The sequence below is a fragment of the Lissotriton vulgaris genome, chromosome 2_1 (assembly GCF_964263255.1).
Source record: "Lissotriton vulgaris chromosome 2_1, aLisVul1.2, whole genome shotgun sequence".
In the NCBI taxonomy this organism is placed as follows: domain Eukaryota; kingdom Metazoa; phylum Chordata; class Amphibia; order Caudata; family Salamandridae; genus Lissotriton; species Lissotriton vulgaris.
The window spans coordinates 540,517,920-540,532,556 of NC_141687.1; positions in this window are offsets into that span (position 1 = coordinate 540,517,920).

Below are 14,637 nucleotides of genomic sequence, written 5' to 3' on the forward strand. Positions count from 1 at the left end.
ACAAACAAAGTATGTACCCTTGGCAGTCAGAAGAACAGGGGAAGAGGCCGTTGGTAAAACATACGTTTCAGTACAGGCACTCCTCCCAAGCTGAGCTTGCGAGCTTCGGCCAAGACCTTTCAGACAGAAATTACCGAGATGGGGTACGATCCAGATCGGAGACAAGCTTTTAAACTGCCGATCACCCACTGACATGCTGTACTCAGCCTCACTCAGATCTCTGTATGCTCGCACCTCTTCCTCTGGGATAAGCGATGCATCGAAGATATCCCTATCCAAATCGGCAATCGCTCTTGCCAAAGGCTTGTGGTACGGGCCAGGACCATGATCTGCAGTGCGTGGCTCTCGATGGGGGTAGGAATCTAGTGCGCTACGAAACATTGTTTGGAATGCTCGAGCTGAACCCTGGGAACTGTAAGGAAGGACCAAGTACGGAATTCCCCTATCAGTGGTATGTGGCATTAAACCACACACCCAACAGTTGGTAGTGTTCATCACCAACTGATGTTGATGAAGAAGCTGGACAAAGGAGTTGTTCATGAATTCCGCACGTCTAACCTGCTCGTGTTGAGGTAAAAGGTGAAAAGAATGAGGAGAAACAGTGGAAGTAGGTTTTGGTTTAGAGGAAAGGGTAGGTGAAGCAGAAGGCAATAACGATTGTATCCCATAGTATACTCCACCCACCAGTAACATGGAAACAGTTAGGAACAGTAGGAACACCTGAAACAGAAAGCATTTGGTACGTACAACCCTATACAATACGGATCTTTGCGCTTGAGTCTTCTCCACTTCCGACAACTTTGAGAATGCCATCCTCTAAAAACCGTCCGCAACGTTCTTGACGCACTTCATTCTGTGTAGCAATTGTCAATCCCCAGGAGTTCCTAGGAATCAACGGCCTCCGACCTAGTGTCAGGAACCTACTAAACAGAAGGAAGTACCCGCACGGCCCTACGGTCAACCCGGATGTAAGGTTCTTTTAATCCAACAATATATACAAAATCTCCTAGCTGTGGAAAAACACACACGTGGAAAAGAACTCAGAAAGTAACAGAAACCACAATTGTTCAAAAATGTTCAAGATGATAAAAGGGGGTAACGTGAATTTCAAAAAGGGGAAAGCAGAAATAATTTATTAGTCTCTGGTATTGGAACGAAGAAAATATCTGCTTCTTCCAGGACGAGTCTGCTCTTCAAATAATTGATCAGATTGTGGAACAGAGTCCTGTCGGTCAGACGATAGTTCAGGTCTTGAATTCCCCAATGGCAAAGGTTCAACAAAGTTATCTGATTGCACTGAAGTATCTCCTACAGGCTGAGCGTCACTGAACGGCACAAAGTTCGGCGATGCCAGTCCTCACCCACGAGTCCGCTGGTAAAGGTATTGGTACCTTTTTGGTGTGGGTGGCATGCACCCAATGCTTGCGGCCCTCCAAACGAACTGCAGTTCTCGTGGCGAGTAGCACCTGGAAGGGTCCCTTAAACCTCGGCTCGAGGTTTCGCTTCCGGACAACATTTCTTGTCACCACCCAGTCTCCCGGTTGGAGCCGGTGGCCAGGACCCTCCGTCTGTGCCGGCAGTGCTTCAAAGACCTGTTGATGAATTAACCTCAGTTTAGCAGTCAGATCATGAAGATAATCAATTAACATTGGGTATTCAAGACTTGCGAAAGACCTGGGTCTAGGAACCCCCCAAATATTTGCAGGACGGCCGAACACAATCTCATATGGGCTAAGCCCTACTCGAGAGTGCACAGTCGCCCTAGTCGACAAAAGAGCCAGAGGCAAAGCATCAGGCCACGACAAACCAGTCGTAGCCTGAATCTTTGTAAGTTTTAATTTTAGAGTACCAATGTACCCTTCAACCAAACCTGCTGACTGGGAATGATTGGCGCTGTGGAATTTTTGTGTAATTCCAAGGCCCTTACACACACTCTTCATCACACTCCCCACAAACTCACTTCCGTTACCAGACCATACAATCCGTGGCATTCTATACCGAGGAAAGTATTCCTTCAGTAGGACTTTTGCTGTGGACAGGGCAGTATTGTCTTTGAGACGATAGGCTTCGATCCATCGGGAGAATGCGCAAACCACAATTAAAACGTACTTCAGGTTATTACATCGCTCCATATGGATAAAGTCCAGTTGGATTACTTCAAAGGGACATGTAGGAGGAGCAAAATGGCCAGGGGGTGTAGGAGTGCCCTTGCCAGGATTGTACATCATACATACCATGCAATTCTTGACCAATCTCTCAGCACACTTAGCGATACCATCATTCTTCCATACAGGGGACAACAACTTGCAGATACCTTTCGCGCTAATGTGTGACAAGCCTTGTGCCATAGTCACTACAGCTAGCACATATGCATCCGGCAACATCCATCTTTGATTCTCCGACAAATCAATCCAACATCCATTTGCATCCAACTTTCCTGTGCTCTCCTTCCACTTGGTCTTTTCGGTTTCGGTGGCCTCATTCTGAATCGCTTTCACACTTTCAATAGTATCCTCACACATACCAGTTTCTGCAGGCCACCTTACCGTACTCGTCACATACATTCTGGTTGCAAGATTTCTAGCAGTCTCCTTAGGAATCTCATCAGCAAACGCATTGCCACGACCAACATCATCCGTCATCTTACGGTGCGCACTGCATTTAATAATCGCCACCTGCTTGGGCAAAGTAAGTGCATCTAAAAGATCGTTCACGAGCTGTCCATGTTGGATCTTCGTGCCATGCGATGTCATAAAGCCTCTCTCTCGCCACAATCGACCAAAACTATGCGCGACGCCAAAAGCATATTGGCTGTCGGTAAACACATTCACCCGCTTTCCTTTCGACAAAACACACGCTCTCGTCAATGCAATTAATTCTGCCGCCTGCGCAGAATTCTGATTCAATCTCGCAGTTTCCACAACCGTACTCAACGTTACCACAGCATACGCAGTCGTCACGTCACCATTCGGCAACTTAAAACACGAACCGTCCACATACAAAGTACCATCGGGATCTTCCAATGGAGTGGTTTTTAGGTAAACACGACCCTTTGTTTCCTCCTCAGTTCGCAAATAACAATCATGTGGAGGTACCTCGTCTGATTCCATATTGATTGGCAACAATGTCGTCGGGTTTAGGACATTGCAGCGCTTTATTTGAATGTGACTTGCCAAAAGCGTCAACTCGTAACCGGACAACCTTGCGCTCGTCAAGTGTTGAGTCTTTGTACGATTCAAGAGAGTGTCAACTGCATGCGGAACCATCACCGTGAGCATATTATCCATGACCAATCCTGCAGATTGTCGAATGGACACCGCAGCTGCCACTGTCGATCTTAGACAACTCGGCAATGCTCTAGCTACCGGGTCGAAGGTCGAGGAAAAATATGCACATGGACGCTGCTTAAAACCAAATTGCTGCGTCAAAACACTCAACGCACAACCTTCTCTCTCGTGAACGTATAGTGTAAACGGCTTACTGTAGTCAGGGGTACCTAACACAGGGGCCGAACACAACGCATCACGTAGTTCAGAAAAACTTTTCTGACATTCTTCCGTCCATGGCAAAGGAGTTGGAACATCCTTGCACGTGAGGGCTACCAATGGTTTTGCTAGCAATGAAAAATTTGGAATCCATTGCCTGCAGTATGACGTGATACCCAGAAAGGCACGCACATCTCTCTGAGTTGTTGGCACAGTCATTCGAGCGATCGCTGCAATTCTCTCTGGGGTCAACCTTCTTCCCTCCTTTGACAATAAGTGACCTAAATAGGTTACTTCTTGGCAACCATATTGCAGTTTAGAAGGTGACACCTTGTGATGTAAATCACAGAGATGCTGTAACAAAGACACCGTAGCAGTTTTGCAGATCTCTTGTGTGTCCGCAGCCACCAATAAGTCATCAACATATTGGATCGGGGCCGCACCAGCCGGTAACACAAACGCATCAAGTTGACTCTTCAGGGCTTGGCTGTATATCGATGGACTCTCACAGTAGCCCTGAGGAGCGCGTTTAAACCTAAAGCTGCGACCACCTAAAGAGAAACCGAATAGGTCCCTGCTTTCCTCAGCAATCGGAATGCTAAAGAAAGAATTCTTCAGATCGATCACTGAGAACCAAGAAGCAGATGCTGGAATCAGAGTCAGTAAAGCCGTAATGTCAGGCACCACAGGGAACTGAGGAATCACAATTTTATTCACCTCCCGTAAATCGATGACAAAACGGTAAACAGGAGGCTTAGATGGATCAGTGCGTTTTAGAATAGGTAACACAGGACTATTACACACGTTTCCCCGAGTCTCCTCGATAACATCTTTCTCTATCAAGTCATAGATGATCGCTAACAACGCTTGCTCACCATCAAGGGAGATACGATACTGGGGAATACGTGGTAATCGCACATTCGATTTCAATTGAACAACATAAGGGGAGATGTCAAGCAGGCCCACGCCATTGGGACCTGTTGCCCACAAAGATGCAGGAAGAGAACTCAATTCCGGTGGGAGCTTATCAGATGACAAGTACATGGGAGAGATCACTCTCTGACCCAACGTAAGCTCCACTCCCGCAGGAGAACAATACAAAGTCGCATATAAACGTTTCAGCAAATCCAGGCCTAAAAGATTTTCACCACAACCAGTAGTCAAAATCAAGGGAGCTTTCAGCTCACAAGGCCCAATTGTAAGGGGCAAACGGCTAGAAACCGGATTGCTAACAGGGGCGCCAGAGAATCCAACGGAAACATTCGTTAAGCCAGACAAAGGTGCGCCAGGGAGTTTCGAATGCATGATAGAACTTTTCGCTGCACCAGTGTCCAACAGAAAAGGCTCAACTACGCCCGATGTGGCAACTGCGACGTAAGGCCCTCTCTGATCAACCGGAACTGACACTACTCCCTCTCTTTGTCTGTGGCTGTCCTAGTAGTTACCGTCATCAGTACCCTGCTCGATGTAAAAATCGTCGACGTGGTACTGTGCGGATCTACCCGACGATGAACCACGCTGATCAAAACAATTATTGGAATCAGAGGAATTGTTAGAACGCTCATTTTGATTCTGAGTAACACCATGACCTCTACCTCGAGAAGCCTGTTGAGGACCACTACGACCTCCTCTAGATGAATTACCATTATTTCGATCGCGCAAAACCGGACAATCAAACTTCAAATGACCCTCACCTCTACAATAGGCACATTGATTGTACCCAAGCATAGATCTCTGCGAAGAAGAGTCATTCCACGACTGTGACCTAGCGGATTGCGGTTGTGATCTATTCCGCTGTTGAGAATCATTCTGATTTGAGCGCGGAGGATACGCTTGCTGTAACAGAACTTTTGTTTTGAGATCTTTCGTCTTTTTATCCGCACAATCATTTTCCTCCTTCTCTCTATTTTCATAGTATTGAGCCGTAGCCAATATCTGAGCAGAAGTAGAAACGGCCCACGAACTCTCTGAATTTTTCAATTTGTTGCTAAGTTCAGGCAACAAATTCGATACAAATTTATCCACAAACAACCTCTGGCCTCCCTCAGTGCTCATATCTTGACCACTGTGATCGATGAATGCCTCCTCAAATCTGGTAAAGAAATCAGAGACACTCTCGTCCTTCTTTTGCTTACAGGCAGAAAGTTTATCCCAGTTAACTTTCATCGCTGGCATAAGTGTTTTCATCAATGTAATAATTCTCTGAGGCAAAGCCGTAATTAACTGCTCAGGCTTAGCCCCACCAACCTGCAAACCGTCAGCCGCTGTAAGTGCTGCTCAAACACCACCTAATTCAGCTGCATGATCTTTGTGGCGTATTTTCGCCCAAACCGGTTGAGGTACTACGTTGCCGAACAACATATCAATGTCGGCAAGGTTCATAATCGTAGCATCCACTAATTGGGACAACTCCTTATAGTACCCTGCAGGATTTTTGCGGGGGTCAGGCAAAGTTTGCTTAACCTGCAAAACTTCCGATCGCTTCCATGGGAGGTGTATCCACACTCTCTGGAAGTGTGGGGGAATAGCGGGATTAGCAGCAGTGTCACCCGGCATCCACACTGGAGGAACTTCACGCATGGGATACTGACCAGGCGTCACCATCCACTCCTCAGTTTCGTCTTTAAACAATGCTCGGGGTATCACAGTGGGACGAAAAGATAGAAGATGCTCAATAGCACGTCGAACATTGCTACCCACAAGTATAACACTTGAAAACTGAAGCTGAAGTTCAGTTACTTCAACCGGTACTTCGTTTACCTCATCATTTGATATCGCTTCACGTAAGAATTTACACATTTCATCAAACACGAATCTCTGTGTTGGCTCATTGAATTGAGAGAAAGTGTCAACAATTATGCGCGGGGGATTTTTAAGGGGATACCTAATCCAATTACGCGCCATTTTGATTAATGTATTACGTTCCCCACCACCAGGAAGCTGACTTCGTCGTTGGGGAACATCAGAATCATCAGACCCAAGAAGCGGTCCAAAAGGTGAGTAAAGATTAGCAACAGCATTAGGAATGCGTCTTCGAACAGACGGAGAAGAGGAGAAAAGTACAGGAGCAACAACATGAGAGCTAAATACAGGAGCAGTAGGAGTAGCCACAAGAGCAGAAGTTGCGGGAACAACAGCTTGAGAAGGTATAGACGGTGGAGCAGTAGGGACAGTAGCAGGTAGAGGAATAACGACAAGAGGATTCGCAAGGACAGGACCAGTGACAGGCTGATTAACAGCTGCCGGAACAACAGGTTGAGGAACAGGGGGAACCACAGGGGCTGTGGTATCCTGTGCATATGGAGGTGGTGACTTCAGTAGATAGGACAACAAAGGGTCCTCTACTGCTTCCTCTCCCTTCTTATCAGTACCCGTCGGTAAAGCGGGATAACATTGTTCCACTGTCATACGTTGTAATCTATCAAAAATTTCCTTTTCCTTCTCTTCTTTGTCTCGCTGAAACTGCTCTGCATTTCTCATCGTTGTAACGATACCTTCTCTCTTATTACTTTTAAGCTGTTTGATTTCGTTCTGCTTGGCTTCTTTACGCCATAACCGAAAGTAATCAAACATGGCCGGCCTTGCTTTCTTTTGAAACAATTTAGCTTCAAGATTATCTAAAATTGGGGTCTCAATACTACCATGAGGTGGCCAACTAAGGACACCGTCATCTTTAGTGTAGCGGACCCAGCAATCATTAAATGTGATAGGACCCACACCATGACGACTATATAATTCATAGATTGGAGTTCCAACTGGAGGTATCGGACATGAGTCCTCCAATTGGGAATCCGCACCGCAACCTCTAAAGCAGCTAAACAAAGTACTACTGCCAGGCATCGTGCACACTAACCGAGTTTCACAAACTTCAAGGGTTATTGGATCACAATGTCCCCGCAAAGTGCAAAAACCCTTGGTTTTTGGCGACTGCAGTCGTCAAATAGAACAACTAAGAACAAAGTACGAAGAACCACAAATGCAATGGAACCATGCAACAACTAAGCACCCACAACAACTAAGGATTCTGGGAGCGACCCACAAATACTTAACTCAAAGAACAATGGCGTCACCAGGAAGGCCCGTCAATCGTCTCGCTGTACCAAGGTCTACGCCAGGCGCCAAAACAGGTCGACAGTCAGGGCATCAGTCCGTCGCAGCCGTCAGGAGGCGGGGATCTTCGCGGGAAAAGTCTTCGGGCCACTTGTTTCGACAACAGGATCGATGAAGCGGGGTGCACCTTCCCTCTGAGATTTCACACGAAGTTCCTCACGATCGTCGGGCTTTGGACAGGTACCGCTGATGCCGCCCCACGTTGGGCGCCAACTGAAGGACTGGGTTTTTCTAAGACCCAGCGGTGCCAGGGGACAACACCTGAAACCTTCGTGGGTTACCTGTTCCGGTGTACAAATGCCAGAGACACGGGACACTTCCTTCGGCGTCAAAGATTGAGGTTTATTTACTGCAGGGAACACAGAAGTCACAAGAAGTACATAGCATGTAGGTTCTAGGAGACTGCTTCAAATTGTATCTGTGTATCGCTCCTTTTATACAGTTTTTCGTCATAGAACAACATGGCAAACAAATGGTTACAACCTAGTTCCCACAATAAATTTCATAGGGGGTCGCTTTCATGTATTCAGGGCCCGGAACATAATTACAGTAGTATCGCCGGTTCCCAACTGAAAAAGTACATCTTCCCACCATTAGTGCATTCCATTCCGGCTGTAAACGAGTTAAGGAAGAGTCCGAAACAGGTAAAGAGGAAGACAAAGATAATCAACAGATTGAAAAGAGTGTAAGGGGGTGATATCGGAAACACGATTGCAGGGATCAAAGGAGACGTGCCTAATGAATGCACGGCTGAGACAATAGGCCGGCACGGCAAGATGAGCCTCGAGCGGGGCCATCTGCCTTGCAGTGTCATCCCCCTCATCATAAAGACACCCTCAAAGAAACACGTGTCTTCCACAAGAGTTTGGGAATCCCAGGGTCACGAAGCGGACAGTGTCGGTTCGCTGGCTACTTGAGGGCAAGAAACAAAATGGATGCCGTATCTAAAATGGAAGCCGTGGGTTCAGATGAAGAAACCCACGAAACAGACGAACGGTTTAGGTTAGCATAGCGAAAACGCGTACACCCACTAAACTCGTCATTTGCAGTTCATAGATACCAGACTCGACCAAATTCGAGCGAGTCGAAAACACCACTTACAATTGTCACAGAACCTCAAGGCTCATAGATGAGCCTAACAGGCAGAGTTCCACTCTAAGAGCGCTGCCTGCATCTTCCTGCACAGTGTGCCTGCATGCACCGTCAGGCTCAGAGGCACCTTTGTTGCATATTTCAGCCTCAGACCACTGCAAGACCGTCATGGGATCCTTGATCCGCAGTAGTTGCATCGCTCCTGTGACGGTCCGACTGTCACACTGGTAATACTATAGGTGGGTCAACAGTGTGGCGTGGTTGGACAGCCACCACGGGTTTGGAGGTCCTATGGACCGCCTAACTCGTCATAAGGTCCTAAGACATGGTTTGCCTTTGGTACCCATTCTTTTTAATGTTTACTTTGTAAATTAAGTTCCACCCCGAAGGAACTACAGGAGGATGACCCCATGTTGGGAAGATCCTTAGTTCTATCATTCCTGTATGAAGCCTATGCCACAGAGAACAAATTAAACACCTCAGGTCGACCCCTGCTCCGTTATTAAATGCAGTCAAATGTAAGATCTTGGGAGCAGGTGATATGCAATAGGTGATGGAATATTCATGTTGGTCTAGAGAAAGTAGGCCAAGTATCCCTGTCTGATTACTTGGATTTTCCTTTCTCCATTGTGAGGGTGATGTTTGGACCAGGTTCTGCAATCTGGCTTCTGCATCACTGGCTCTGGACATCTGTAAATAAGAATTAGGCTTTTGCAGCGTTTCCAACATTTACTTTTATTTAGCAAAGTTTCTGGCCTGCGCCCAATGTGGGTTTGACGTTTTGGGGCTAGAAAACCTTTTAGAACCAAATCAACTACGAGTGCGAAAAGGCTGTATTACTCGAGCAAAGTCTTGTTTAGTTCCGGATTACTACCCTTCCCAAAGTTTGCAGAGCTTCCAGCACCCACAACTACATCATCAGAGGGGAGAGGTGCCACTAGGGCAGACTAAATTGGTTTGGCTCATCCTTACTTTGGTCGGTGGCTCGCAGGTCGTGACAAGACAGAACCAGAAAATCATAAATAAGGAAAGAATAATTACCATGACACATCTGTTGGTTGGGGATCAAAGAGTGCCAAGGAAGCCGAAACGGAACGAAAAAGAAATCAAAATGGCAATCGAATGTTAGTGAGAGACAATTAGAGTGGAAGAGCCTGAAGGGACGACTGGGAGTAGAATAAAAATAGGAAAGAAATATGAAACGTAAGAAGGAAGCAGGACAGAAAGAAGGCGCTGAAGAAGAATGGGAATAGGGAAAGAATTACGGAAAATAATATGAAAAGAAGGTAGCACTTACAAAAGAATGAGTGAAAACTGGAAAGAACGGTAGAAAGAAATAAAGATGCAAGGAACAAAGAACTACAAAAGAAAAATGGAAGTGTGAAAACAGAGTACAGAAACACGGAATTAAATAATGGAAAATAAAAAGTAAGAGACAAAAGGAAGGGTGATGGAAAGAAAGAAGAGAAATAATAAGCAAATGGTACTAATACAAAAACGATGGATGGAATGCAGGTGAGAAGGAGGGACAAAAGAATGATAAGAAAGGAAGGAACGAACCCATCAAATAATCAATCAATCGGGGTATTATAAGCACGCTACTCACCTATGAGGGTCTCAAGGTGCTGGGGGGAGTGCGCAACTTCAGTCAGCCGAATAGCCAGGTCTTGAGGGTCTTCCTGAAGGTGTTCAGGGAGGGGGTGTGTTTGATATCTGTCAGTAGCTCGTTCCAGGTCTTGGCTGCTCTGGCTCTGTGGATGCACAGGGTTTCAGCTAGCGCGAAGTCGAACGATTGTAGGTTTCTTTTGGGTACGTGGAAGTTTATTCTGTCGTTAAGGTATTTGGGTCTGTTGTTGTGCAGGCATTTGTAGGTTTGAGTGAGGATCTTGAAAGTGACTCTCTTCTCCACGGGGAGCCAGTGGAGTCTCAGCAGGTGTTGGTTGGCATGTTCGTGCAGGGGGATGCAGAGGACGAGTCGGGCTGCGGTGTTCTGTATTGTTTGGAGTTTGTGGAATAGAGACTTGTTGATGCCTATGTAAAGTGTGTTGCCATCGTCCAGTCTGCTGTTGATGAGTGCGTGGATGACTGTCTTCCTTGATTTGGTGGGGATCCATTCGAAGGTCTTGCGGAGAATGCAGATGGTGTTGAAGCAGCTGGAGGAAACGGCGTTGACTTGTCGGTTCATGGCGAGTGATGAATCAAGTACGATACCAAGGTTTTTTGCGTGGTCTGAGGCGGTGGGGGGTCTTCGAGGGCAGTTAGCCACCAGGTCTTGTCCCATGCTGAAGGGATGGTTCCAGGGATGAGGACTTTTGTCTTCTTGGTGTTGAGTTTGAGGCAGCTGTTGGTCATCCATACTGCGACTTCTTGCATTCCTCTCTGGAAGCTGAGTTTTGCGATGGTGGGGTCTCTGGTGAGGGAGAGGATGAGCTGGGTGTTGTCTGCAAGAACAAGAAAAGAATGAATGAATGGGAAGGGCCAAGGAAAGACAGAAAGAAGTAAAGAAAATGAAATACAAATACAAAGAAGGACTGAAATAAATAAAGAGAGTTGGAATGAAACAAGGATGGAACAAACAAAAGAAAGATGGAAAGAAAGAAAGGAGATTGGCAAGAGGTAAAAAAAGTAGAAAGAAAGAAATATAGCTCGAAAGAGGGGCAGGATGAAAGGAGAATAAAAGGATAGAAAGAACACTGAAAGAAGGAAAGAATGAAAGAAAGAAGCCCATACTGGTAAACGCAGTTTTGGCCAAACTCTTATTAAATCATAGTGTAAAATGAATTATTTTCAATCATTTTTTGAAATTTTTTCTCTGGGGACCAATTCTTACTGGAGTTCATAGCAAACGTTGGGATAGCTCATGTTGCTATGTCATTTAATGCCTTATGGTTTAAAGTGAGGCTATTTTATTTTCCTTGCCACTCCCTTGAATGCGAGGGTTCGCTGAGTATGAAAATGAACGTGCAGTTTTCACAGAAGTTCAAAGCCATTTTCCTTCTGGTTTGAAACAGAATAGTGGTTAGCAATCTTTTTTTTACAAATCACCTTTTGTGTATGGTTTATATGAGCTAGATTTTCGGTATGGGAATATTGAGTGTGGCAGACATTTTAATTTTTTATAAAGTGATGGGCAGAGTATGCATTTGGAGCTACAGTGTGGTCCTTGGTGATGGGCGGGAGGCATTAACTTTGACCTTACTCCTTTACTTAGGTCTTGGTCTAGGAGTTTTCTGTTTTGTACAGGGTGACTAGTGCTTGGCGTTTGTGCTGGCCTGGAACCTCTGACTTGGAGAGGATAACAACCATTTCCTGGAGGTGGTGCAGTGGTCAAGAGGAATCAATATCCCTAGCACATTACGACTTTCCTAACCGCCACTGATTTCATTGAGGCCTTTCCTCCATGAAAACAGTGTGGGTGGGGAAAGAATGGGGACCCTAAAGGGCCCCCCTTGTGCCTCACTCCTGCAGATGCACACAGGGGGGCACAAAATATGCTACCCCTGTTTGCATGTACCCCCAGTTTCAGCACGGCATGGACTTCACAACCCATGCCATGGTGGAACTTCCTTTGATGTTCCCATTGCTGTGCCTATTTTATAGGCACCGCTGTTGGAATGCCAAAGAATCACCCGCCATTGACAAAAAAAGTCATAATATGGTGGGCGGTTCTCAGCCGGGTTTGGTGGAGCGCTTCCGCTGCCGCACCATTAAACTCGTAATCGGGCCCTAAGTGTGATCTGGCAGTGGTCACCTTTACTGGTCTTCACATGGAAATATACATATATTGGTATTAAACATGCATCTTTTAATTATGTTACTTGCATGTATGCTCAAGATCACTATTAGCCTTGAGTTCTTCGTAAAAGCACAGAAATGTAAATGCCATGACACTTTCCTGCATGTTTATCTGCACTTGATGTTGCCTTTGCCAATACATGCCTACACACTGAGGTTTACAGCTCCACTGTTAAGAAACATGCAAAATTAACAAAAGTTTAATTTGCAATGTTCATGACGGTAGTCGGCAAAATTGTAAAGATATGTGTAACCTTTCCAGAAACGTTCAGATCTAGCTCTTTTAGGGAGATCTAATCTCTAAAGAACATTGTGTTTAGTGTTGGATACAATATAACTAATTCAATCAGCACTGATAGAAATTGCTATTTCAACGATGGAGTTGACTTGCTTGTTCATAAGGTAATGTACATTCTTTGGAGGACCATGGAGGATATATCCTTTTAACCCAGCACAAAATAGCATGTCATTCTCATTAATCCCATATAGGGTATATATTATGGGCCGGATTAATATGTCAGCCAACATGGTAGTCTTAAAGTCCGACCGCCACATTAGGATAACTGCGGTCAGAGTTTAAAATGGCAGGGGAATCCGATGCAGTTCCGTTAATCGTAAAAGCACAAAAATCCCTTTAGGACGGCTTTTCTGCTGTCAGGATTAAGATGTCGGTTTCCGACAGCCAATTCATGTCGGCCTGTCCAACATGGATTAGCTGTCAGAAACTAACTTTGGGGGCCCCTAGCAGGACTCCCTTCTCCACTGACTCTATGCATTTGGGCCCCTCAATGTCCCTGCACTGTGTGGCAGGCACCTCATGGTGCATGCCATACAGTGCATGGATGTCAACAAAATTCAATTTTTCAATGGGACTATGTGCTGTGATTGTTTTCAGCCCGAAGCACAAGCTCCCATTGAAAATTGGAAGCTTCCAACCACACTATGTGCGGATACATCCTAATTTGGAATGCGGTACCGCCGACCCATGGTCAGACGGTTCCTGTCCCGCAACGGTTTTGGGCACACGCAAGTCCACTCAACATCAAAATGAGGGCCCTTGTGTTTCATGAGACCAGGGTTGACACAACATGAGGTTGTATTTTGCATAATTGCATGTAATTTTGCTGAAAGTATGGGTAATGGCACAAAAGCAAATCATGCGAAGTTTGCACATCCCTACTGGAGACCCATTGGACTGATAAAGTTTTGCCACTGGAAAGAAACAGAATTGAAATATCATTTTGACCACTGCTCCTGAACCACAGCTTCTTTCCAACAATCTGCACTCCTCCAGTGTCAGATGCTGCGCTTTGGCCAATTTCCCACTGAATACACCCACAGAGATACTTAGTGGTCACTGACACTCATTAGAAATTGCAAAACCCATTTTCGACACTCTTTGCTTTATAATTTTTATTGTGATAAGTTAATGCAGTTTTTCTTTTTTATGAATTTGGTTAGGACCTTGAATTTAGTATTCTTTTAACTACTTTGCTCAGATGCTTTTTTGAGCCTTTAACATCCCTCCTCTTTCATCCGAGGAGGTCTTGAGCTGATGCCACTGAGGGATAAGACAAGATACCTTTTAAGGAACCTTTGCTTTGAATGTCTTAAAAGTTTTTATGAGGGGGTTAGCAATATTACAAGAAATGTCTTTGACAAGCAGTTTCTCTTAAAAAGAGACAAACTCTATACCATAAGATCTTTTGACATGCCTATGAACAACCAAATGGAAAGCAGAGGTGATGAGAGACAAAGGCCCTAATTTGGATGTCGGTCGGAATGCCTCCAACCACAGGTCAGAGGCTTTCCAACCGGCATCCTTGGTGTGAATTCCGACCTCCGTATACCGATTTTGCCAATTGGAATTCAAACCAGCTGTTCAATCCGGCTGGCTTCTGATAGGCTCAAGGAGCCCGTTGGCCAGTCAGAAACTACCACATAATGCTGTATGTACAGCATTTCTGCCGTAGGGATTATAATGTCGGTTTCCAACAAGCTTTCTATGTCGGGCTTTCCGACATTGAAAGAAAGTCAGAAAGCAACTTTGGGGTCCCCTAGCAGGGCCCCCTTTCCTCCGCAATGTCCGGCACTTGTAGTGCCCCCCCTGTACATGCCTGCACCATGTGGCAGGCACCACCAACTTATAGTCAGT